The sequence below is a fragment of the Rhagoletis pomonella genome, unplaced genomic scaffold (assembly GCF_013731165.1).
Source record: "Rhagoletis pomonella isolate Grant_MI unplaced genomic scaffold, Rhpom_1.0 Rhpom_scaffold_00007, whole genome shotgun sequence".
Lineage (NCBI taxonomy): Eukaryota > Metazoa > Arthropoda > Insecta > Diptera > Tephritidae > Rhagoletis > Rhagoletis pomonella.
In genome coordinates, this window is record NW_023458561.1 from 13,812,599 (window position 1) to 13,822,651 (window position 10,053).

Consider the following 10,053-nt stretch of genomic DNA (forward strand, 5'->3'; position numbering starts at 1 on the left):
GAGGGGCTCGCAAATAGAGCTCCATACAAATTTTGACAGTTATTTCACGAGGCTCGTAAATTTACGAGCTTTACGAGATTCACGAGGCTTTTACGAGTTTAAGGGAAGACCCGAATTTTTATGCAGAAACACTGCCAATGAATATTGGACGTGTGGCTTTCGCCTTAGAGTGGAATGTGGAATCTTTTTAAAATAGGCCCGGAAAGAAATTATATGTTAATGCAACCCTGATGGTTTGTTGCAACCCTACTTGGGGTCGCCATTTGCAATTCATTTCGCTTGTATTTCGCAGTAGTTACATTTTCCGTCGTCTACTTGTCGAGGAAGTGGCTGTAGATTATTTTATATAGAAGATTTTTAATTATCAGTAATTATTACAACTTTTGGATCGGACTGTCGTGCACAATATTACAAGGATCTAAAGTTCTTAAAATCAGTTTTTGTTGAACCTAGATTTTGTTTTACCGGGCGAAAATATTTTACTGGTGAGTAAGGAAATATTTGTAGGGTAAATGGGCGGTAAAATGGGGCTGTTTTCTTATTTTTCTGATGTAAAACAGTATAAGTTTTTGCAAAGTATGTCAAATATCTAAAATTGGAGTGTGTATCTACATATCTATACAAAGAATATTCTTGAAATTTATTGTGAAAAGGTAGTGTAGGAGCTGTCCCAACTTTTTAATCCGCCCTCTGAAAAATGTAGAATGTGCGCGGGTAAAACGAAAGAAATATCTATTCGTATATGTGTATATCTACTTGATAATTTTTAACGATTCTAAGTATACCGGTTAAATTTAGTAACGAAACTAGAATTAAGTTACATATTTATGAAAAATCTTATACGGTGTTCGCATGAGACGATTTTCCAGGCAATTTTAGAGGCGATTAGTTGAATTAAAAGTTGGCTCCACCCCAACTTCATTGGAAGGGATTAGTTGAAAGGCCGTTCGCACCAGGCGATTTTAGCTTTCAATTAAAACTTGCCTGTTAAATCGCCTCAAGCGAACCCCGTATTAGTTTTTTTGTAGGAACAAATGGCACGTTTTTTCTTTGAACGCATGGTAGTGATGGCTTTGTATTCTACTGACTGTACAATGGTAGATGTATGTCCCCCTTATTCTATAACATGATTCAATAATAGGTTAATTCCTTATCTTTTTGGACTAAAATCTGAAAAGTGTCAAAATGTCAGAGCGTAAGCAAAATGCGCTCACTAACAGGCCAACCTAATATTCACGCACGCCGGCAGTTTACTGTCAAAAATTTCTCATGCATATACATCTTGTATGGGACCAACCGAAATTGACCGGCGTGCGTAAAAATCTAACTCAAATTCCTAGATTTGTGTTGCGTGACATTTCGATTTGACGTCTGTGCTCTATGACATTTTGGCGCGACAATGAATTAAAATTTTGGAAAAAATGCAGAATAGCTTCGATTCTCAAATTAAAAAACACATATGGGGATCGATAGAGATCATTGAGGTGAGTATAACGGTATATTTCTTTTCTTGCGGAAATAACGACTACAATAGTTATTAAGACTCAAAGTTCAAATTAAACAATTCTTTAAATCCAAATTTTTTGAAAACGAATGCATGGATTTAAAAATTTTGATCTCATTTGATAGGAAATTTGATTCCCTTTAATTTGATATAAATATAATCCTCCCTAAGTAGAATTTTCCTTTCTGTGTTGCCGCAGAAGGGAAGCGGAATTCCTTTCTGCGTACATTAATTAGATTTTTGTGAAAACTAAACAAGGCATATATAAAGTATGTATATCAAATTAAAGGGAACTAAATTTCCTATCGATTGAGGTCAAAATTTTTGAAATCCATATATTACTTTTTAAATTTTTTATTTAAAAAATAGTTTAATTTGAACTTTGACCCTTAATAACTTTTGTAGTTTTTGTTTCCGCAAGAAAAGAAATATACCGTTATACTCACCTCAATGTTCTCTATCGATCCCCGTCCTTTTTTTTTAATTTGGGAATCGAAGCTACTCTGCATTTATGCTCAACTTCTGAAATTGGACGGAAATGCAACTCTGAAAAATCACGCACGCAAATTTATTTCGGTTACTCAAATGTGAAGAACTTGCGTGCGTGCGTAGAAAAATTCACGCCGGTAATATTAGGTTGGCCTGTAAAAGAGAATAACAGGAAAAGTAAAGGGACGCAAAAACCAAATTTTTAGTCCAAAGAATGGCAACAACAAAGCTAACGTCAAATAAGAATGTAAATGTATGTACAAAACACCTTCACACAAGCACAATAAACACTTTCTATATCAATTATTTTTTGCCTCCTTCCAATTTCAATTCACTTTTTTTACTTTTTAGATTATTCTCACTTTTTGCGTATTCTTTAATTTCCGTTATTTTAAATTCAGTCGAGTTCGACACTTTTCAGGATTTTGCCAGAAAAAATTCTTCTGACTAAATCTGACTACTTCGGACTGATGAGAGTCACTCTCACCGAGTGTTGCTCTCTCATTTTTACTGTCATTTCCGAGTTAAGGAACGCTTTTTGGACTAAATCTGACTACTTCGGACTTTTTCTGACTATTTCTGGGAGATAAGGAACGCTCCTAATGCAAGGCTAGATAATTATTGACAGCCGCGGTTTGACACTCCCTTACAAAAGGTTGCATTTACGAAGGACGGAGAAAGGGGAAGAATGAAATCTCTTGGTGCGAAAATGGTAATAGAAAAGTACGCAAAGTAGGCAATTAGTAGTGAAATTCCTTTTGTAAATTCTAATGTATTTGCAGGAAATCTAGCATTTTAAACGAAATATTGAACGAAATGGATATAAGGGAGCCATAAACCTGATTTTTGGTTACGTTTAGGGATGTGCCGGATAGAGATTTTGCCGGATAATCGGATTCCGGGTATCATGTAAAAAATAAGAGCCGGATTCGGATATCCGAACGGATGTCCGGTAGACTACTGCCCTTAATGAATTTTACAATATTGTTATATTAGGTTTTTTTGTTGAGCGACATACTTATGGCCGGATTATCTGCTTTTTCGGGGTGAACTATCAAATGCGTAATTAAGAGTACAAAATATCTCTAAAATCCAAGTTATAAAATAATCTCATATTAAAAAGATAACTTCTCCATCTGCAACTTTGAATTACCGCTTATTTTTTACGTGCCGATTGATAGCCGCTTTTTCATATATCATTTATTTTATCAATTTAATTGAATAAAATTGTTCAAACAGGTGGCAACCATCCTCAAAAATATTTTCGGCAGTAAACTTTCCTAAACCTCGTCAGTTTAATACCCATATTGCAATATTCAATTTATTTATTTTAATAATTAAATTAAATTAAAATTTTGAAACAAAAACATTTTCGGCTGTAAGCCTTCTTAAACCTCTTTCTTTGACAGCCATATTTAAATATTTACTTTTATCTTATCAATTAGCTTAAGCAGCAATTTTCAAACAGGCGGAAACTCTCAATTTTTTCTCTCTATATTATAAGTTAGGCCTCTAACAATACATCGGTGAAAACGGCATTAAATTCCTTTTCTTAGTTTTCGAGTGATGTGCGTACAAACATACAGACAAGTAGGCAGGCCAACAGACAAAAATTCTAAAAATTGTTGATTTGCCTTCTGTTGCATTAATTTTTCTTTAAAATCTATAATGTACAGACATCGGCCTGTTGCAATATTATTATTATTTTAAAATGTGATTAAATCGAACTACTATGCATGCTTACATATCCTCCCCCTTCCCGCATTGTCCCGCAATGCTTCATTGTTGCAATATTGTGTGATCCACGTTTCAAAACTCGTTTTTTTTTATCAATAAATCTAAAAGCTGGGTTTATGGCAGAGTTAGTTCGTTTAGTTCATTTTAAAGATTAGTTCACTTGTAGTTCGTTCAGCTCAATGAACTAGCTCTTGTGAGTCCTAGTTCGTTCATCTTATTGAACTATAGTTCGCCTAATTACACTACTTCGATAGTAGGAGCTGAGTTACAGAACAACAAAAATGTAAGTTTTATAGTACAACACATGATACAAAAAAGAAGGTAGTTCCAATGTCACTTTTTCGTCGCCATATTAACAACGTGACAATTAAGCAGATTGTTACATTTCGTGCTACCATATCCAATATCTAAAATCCTTCAAATTTTATTATTAATGTATTGTTTATTTAAAGCCTTTTGTTCTTATAATCGAAATTTGAACAAGCAAACGGTCTTTTGTTGGGTATGGTTCGGTTATTTGTCCAATGATTTTGGGTTATTGTAAAAGAATGTGAACATACGAAAGCGATCAAAGGATTAAAGTTTGATTTAAAATAAAGATATAAAATTTTCGAACACTAAATTGTTAATGAATTCGGTGTGAAATATGCACTTTTTTGTAAAAAGTACCGTGTAGCCGGAGTTGGGCAGATTAGTGTTATTTTTTCTAAGCGCGGCCGAAGGCCTCCAACGCGGAGAGGTATTCTGCCTTTGTCCTTTGGTTATCGTAACCCGAGCTTACATTTTCTGGCAAAATGCTAAGTTTACCACATTTTCACACCCGCTCCAATATTGAACAGTAAACTTTATTTAAGGGATTCGCAAGCAACCATAAAAGTCGTTTTATGAAATTTCACACCGTTAAAAAAGTATTTGGTTGTGGTAACAAGTCCTCTAAACATTTCTTTAGCCGTTCAAAACTTTACGACACACGACAATAGGACACTTACGATACCTTGTGAACCATCTAAATATGTATTAAATTCACACCGAAATGTGCATATCTGAATCAATTATCTTCGGTATAGAAAACCGTAATAGTCCTGGCTAGATACATTAGTTGCGTTTTTTTACTCATTTCCAGTAAAATCCAGTAAAAGTTTTTACGAATTTTCATGTTTTGGCGTTTTCGTACGCAAAAACTTGCAAAGTAGAGGAAATTGAGAGAGCGCAAAATGACAGTTGAAGTTGCAAGTTTTTACTGGATTTTACTGGATAAATTTTTACTTGTAAGAATTTGCCAGTACGAAAAACAGCTGATCGCATGTTACTGGATGAAATTTAAACTAATAAGGAAACTGTTTGTGGGTTTTTATTGTTGAATTTCACAAAATAAACCTATTTAAATACAAAATATATTGTTTTATTAGGAATTTGCTGCGAATAAACAAGCAATTTATCAGCTGATCATGAAACTTTCAAATTATTACTGGAAGAGTTCGCGTACTTTATTGCAAATTTTTTCTATGAGAGCGAATTCTTAGAAATAAAGTTACTGGAGAGTTGCTGGCAAGTTACTGGATAAATTGTAAAAAAACACAACTATTGTAAAATAATAAGATGACAAAAAGACACAAAAAAGTTTGAAAAACCCTACATATACATATGTATATGTTCACTAAAATTTAATTAACCTAAATGGGAAGTGGTCATCATATTTAGTGTAAAATTTAAACATTTACATTTAAACAGTTAATGTTATTAAAACTTTTATACATAATCCCAAATTTATGATATAAAATCCCCTCTACCAAAAAACTTAAATTTGGTAACGCCGCTTCGAATTTTAAACAATTGAGCAATTCTCAAAAATCTGCTTTTTAATCAAAAAGTTGTTTATTGAAACTACCTTCTTTTTTGTATCATGGTACAACATATAAAAGATTGAGTTAATCAGTAAAGTAAAAAAGAAATTGTTTCTAAATGTCGATGGTCCTTTGCAATAAAAACACAATGCAGTCGTCTTCATTCATTCGTCCTTCTCCAAAATCACGAAAGGATGTTTTCTTTCGCCTTCAAAATGCGACCGAATGGCGCTTCGCTTTGGCATCTGAAGCGAATGTCTTGTCCCAAAAATTCAACTCAAATATTTCCTTTTTTTCAACAAATTGCACTAAACAATGTAAAATATTGGAAATTCAATGAAATAAAGCTGGATTGCCCCTGAAGATGCTAAAAATGTTTTAGCGAAACGTTGGGCCAGAAAGTGGAATAATGTAGTTTTATTCGCACTAAAAACATAGATCAGACTAGCCTGGTAACATAATATTTAATAAAATGCCGTTTTAGTGCGAATTCCGATTAGTTTTATCTTTATGCCCTTACAACGAAAAACGAGATGCCATATGTGTTATAATTACGTATATTTTTATTTGAGTGTTGGCACAGAAAATTTTAGTTCACTTTAATGAATGAACTAACGAACTAGTTCAATTAAAAGAGCTAACTCTTTCGCTCTTTAGTTCAAAAGCTCCCTAAGCCCAGTTTATGGTGAACTAATTCTAAAATATAAATCAGTTAGCATGGAGATACCCGTGGAATCTTATGAAAAAAGCTGAAACCCTAGTGACATCTTCTAATGAAGAGCGAGGTCACCAGGGTGGCAATGCTTTGAGAAAAATGCCAACGGCTCTGATGCTGACTCCAGTTTTTGTAGGGATGTGGATAGCCAAACGATGGGTAGACAAGGCAGCGACTGTACACGAAAAAAGACGGATATTAAAAATGGAGAAATATTTACAGCTACCCCTTATCCCCACACGAGAAGATCCTTTAATTTGGTGAAAGCATAGTCGCAAAGAATTTCCAAATTTATTTACACTGCAAATGAAGCGCACCACCTTCCTCAGTGTACTCAAAAAGAGTGTTCAGTGCATCGGGTAGCATTTATGATAAAAATAGAAATAGGTTGTTGCCGTATAATGCGCAAATGGATCTTTTCATAATGAATAAATAAATAAATTTTTAATTCTAATTACTAACTAGATACTATTAAATTATTATAATGATAACAAAAAAACTGAATTAGATTTTTAAATTGAATCTTCTATAATCGAAATCCGGAAATCCGGCCGGATTTTAGCCAGTATCCGGCCGGATAGTCGGATAACAGAAAAACGGCCGGATAGTTGGATAACAGAAAAACGGCCGAATAAGCCGGATTCCGGATATCTACCGGATACCCGGCACATCACTAGTTATGTTTTATTCTGTCAAACAGGTACTCTCGCTATATTGCAGTCAGGGTTGGGCACGCAGCACTAAATCGAGATTTTAACTACCACTAGGGCTTCAGTGATAGTGCATTTCAAATTTCACTAGCACTACATAGTGGTAGTGAAATAGAGTATTCACTATCACTATCTGGTGAGCGGTAAGGGAATGAAAGTTTCACTATCACTGACTAATTACGCTAGTTTACAAATTTTGGGAAAAGTTTGCGATCTGTGCAAATTTCTTAGTTAGCCAATTCGATAGTTCTTTATACCAGATCAAAGGACTTAAGGCATCCTTTCGTTATTGAATACAAAACTGCTAGTGAAAGTGTCAGAATATAAAACCCATTTTCTTTTTAGAAAAGTGTCACTATTCTTCCATATGAACATTAAGGTGCCCCTCGAAAATACTTTTTTTTTTTTCAAATTTTAAGGTCTATCCCCTAATTTTATTTTTTTATGAGAAATATTATTGCCTATTATTACAGATTTTTAAAAGGTCATTTAGAGGTCGCGACCTGTCAATTTAGGTCAGAAAACAAGATTTTGGTTTTTATTTTTTGTTATATATTGGCATATTATGCTAAATTTCTATAATTTATGACTTAAAGTGCTAAAAATGGCACTATTGTGCCTACTTTTCCATCACTGATCGAAATCCAAAGTTTTTTTCAACAAAAAAACGTTTACAGATATGACCAATAAAAATTGTCTCTTTTTCTACGGCGTGGGTTCCACTTTTCCAAAATGATATACCTACAGTTTGATCAATAGGACAGATATACCCAAGTATCATTAATCCGCACAAAAAAGTTGAGGAGATATGACGAATAAAAATTTTCTCTGTGATAGGGGCGTGTGCTTTATCTTTAAAAGAAATACTATTAATAATGTTTCCCCCAGGGATCACATTAACCTGCTGTAAAAATTTCATAAATATCGGTGTAGTACTTTGGACGCCTTTAAAAGACACATGCACGAACATATATGTACATTAGGGTGGTCCAAAAATGCATGTGAAAAAGTAAAGTCGCAATTTTTATGCCCTCAACCCCTAGGATTGTTCTATACCGAACAAAATTATACCCTTAATTTTTATTTTGAAATCAAAAAATATTTAGAGGTCGCTCAACGCGCCCAAATGTTTTCATGTATTTTATATGGGGGAAAAAACAACTTTTCGTAGGAATGGTATAAAATAGTTAAAAATGAATATTTTTCTACCAGAAACTTCTGTTTATCTGCAGGAGATTCCCAATAATAAAATACAATTTTTTATTTAACAATTTTTTCATCGCAAATATAATTTATAGGTCCGCCAAAAACCCACAAAAACCCCGAAAAATGCAATGGGGCGACCAATAAAAAATCTTTAGTATTAAAAAATGGTTAAATAAACAAATGGGTATCGTTATTTGAAGTCTTCTGAAGAGAACCAGAGTTTTCCGATCGAAAAATATTGATTTTCAAGAATTCTATTCCATTTCTACGAAAAATTTTATTTTTCCCATATAAAAATACATGCAAAATTTTGAGCGCTTTGAGCGGCCTCTAAATATTTTTTGATTTCAAAATAAAAAAAATAGGGGTATACTTTTTTCGATATAGAAAAATCCTAGGGGGTGAGAGCATTACATTTCCGACTTTAGTGTTTTTGGACCACCCTAACGTACATACATTCATTTTTCTTTTGCACCCGCGAATTTTAATAGTTCTTATGAATCTTACTTTATTGATCATTTACTAGGGATAGGATTTGTTCGGGTCAATGGCTAGTATAATTGTTTGAATCGCTTTCTAGGCTTGATATTTGTTAGTAGTTCACTCTCGCCGCCTAACTTGCATCACTCGCCTGTTTTGTTGGTAGTCGAGTTTTATGAGTTTTTTGATTATCCTACCGTAAAATCAAGATTGTTTAATTACGCTCGTAGTGATTTTGACATGTTAGATAATTTGTACAGTACCAGGTAGACGACCATGGTAAATGTTCGTGTCTTATAAACATATTTATTGTATTGAAATATTAGAAAATATAATATCAAAAACTACATATGTATTAGGGAAGTTGCGAATGTGGAATTTTAGACATCCTCGGATGCGAATGCGGATGCAGATGTCAAGCATTTTTAAGCAACATTTAAATTAAGTAAGTAAATTAAGTTATTTTGGTAGTTAAAAAAATTAAAAGTTAGTAATTTTTAATAATGTTTATTTTATTTGGTACTTGAATTTAAAAATTGAAACATTATATTTAATAAAAAGTAATGAGAATTGTATCAAGGCTGAAAATGTAGGATGTATCCTCCTAACTTTCATATTCACTTGAAGAATCTAGCATAATGGCGAGATCGTTGTTTACAAGCCAAACCAGATGTGTCAAGTTTTTCTAAAGGTTTTTTAAAACGAATTCTTCATTCTCATTCTTTTGGCTGTTTCAGAATTTGGGGAACCTGTAACGTCATCATCGTTTTTTTATTTTAGTTTTTGTAAATCAATTTTAATACTTTCTTCTGCGACTGGTTTGAAAAATTTGTGCTTATAGCGAGCTAAATATGTAGATGGATATGAAAAATATATTATTATTTTCCAGGAATGAAAAATTTGAACAAAATTCTGTTTTCAAAGTCGTGCCTGCCAGCCACTAAATTCGAAATTTTTTCCTATATATTCAAAAGTAGTACCAGGATGCTAGCTCTATAATTTGATCCCCCTAACTTTCAAGTTTTTTCCTATGTACATATATACTATATATAAAATCATACACTCAATGCTAACAAAATAATTTGTAAATTTTCATAATTGAAAAAGTGAATATGTGGATCATCCGGTTCTGTTTCAAGTTATTCGCGCTAACTTCAAAGTAATTCCATTTAAGAAGGGAAAAAACCTGGCTAAAGTCGACAATGAGCGAAAATGGATTGAACGGTAAACTAATAATTAAATGTATAGTTCAATTGTTTATTACTTTGTCTATATGTTTGTGTCTTCTAAGTGTACATCGAAAGTTTGTATGAGAGAACCAATCTGAGATTATTGATAAAACCATAGACCGGTTTGGTGAAAAGCCAA

General features: G+C 33.1%; 1 protein-coding gene across 3 annotated transcripts in view; it reads left to right on the forward strand.

Moving 5' to 3' along the window:
• Positions 1-264: 264 nt before the first annotated feature.
• Positions 265-10,053, forward strand: part of LOC118742352 (heterogeneous nuclear ribonucleoprotein K) — a 98,152-nt gene continuing 88,363 nt past the window's right edge. For all 3 annotated transcript variants that reach the window (XM_036474356.1, XM_036474358.1, XM_036474357.1), the window contains exon 1: positions 265-485. The gene's annotated coding sequence lies outside the window, so the exon portion shown is untranslated. The remainder of the gene's footprint in view (positions 486-10,053) is intronic.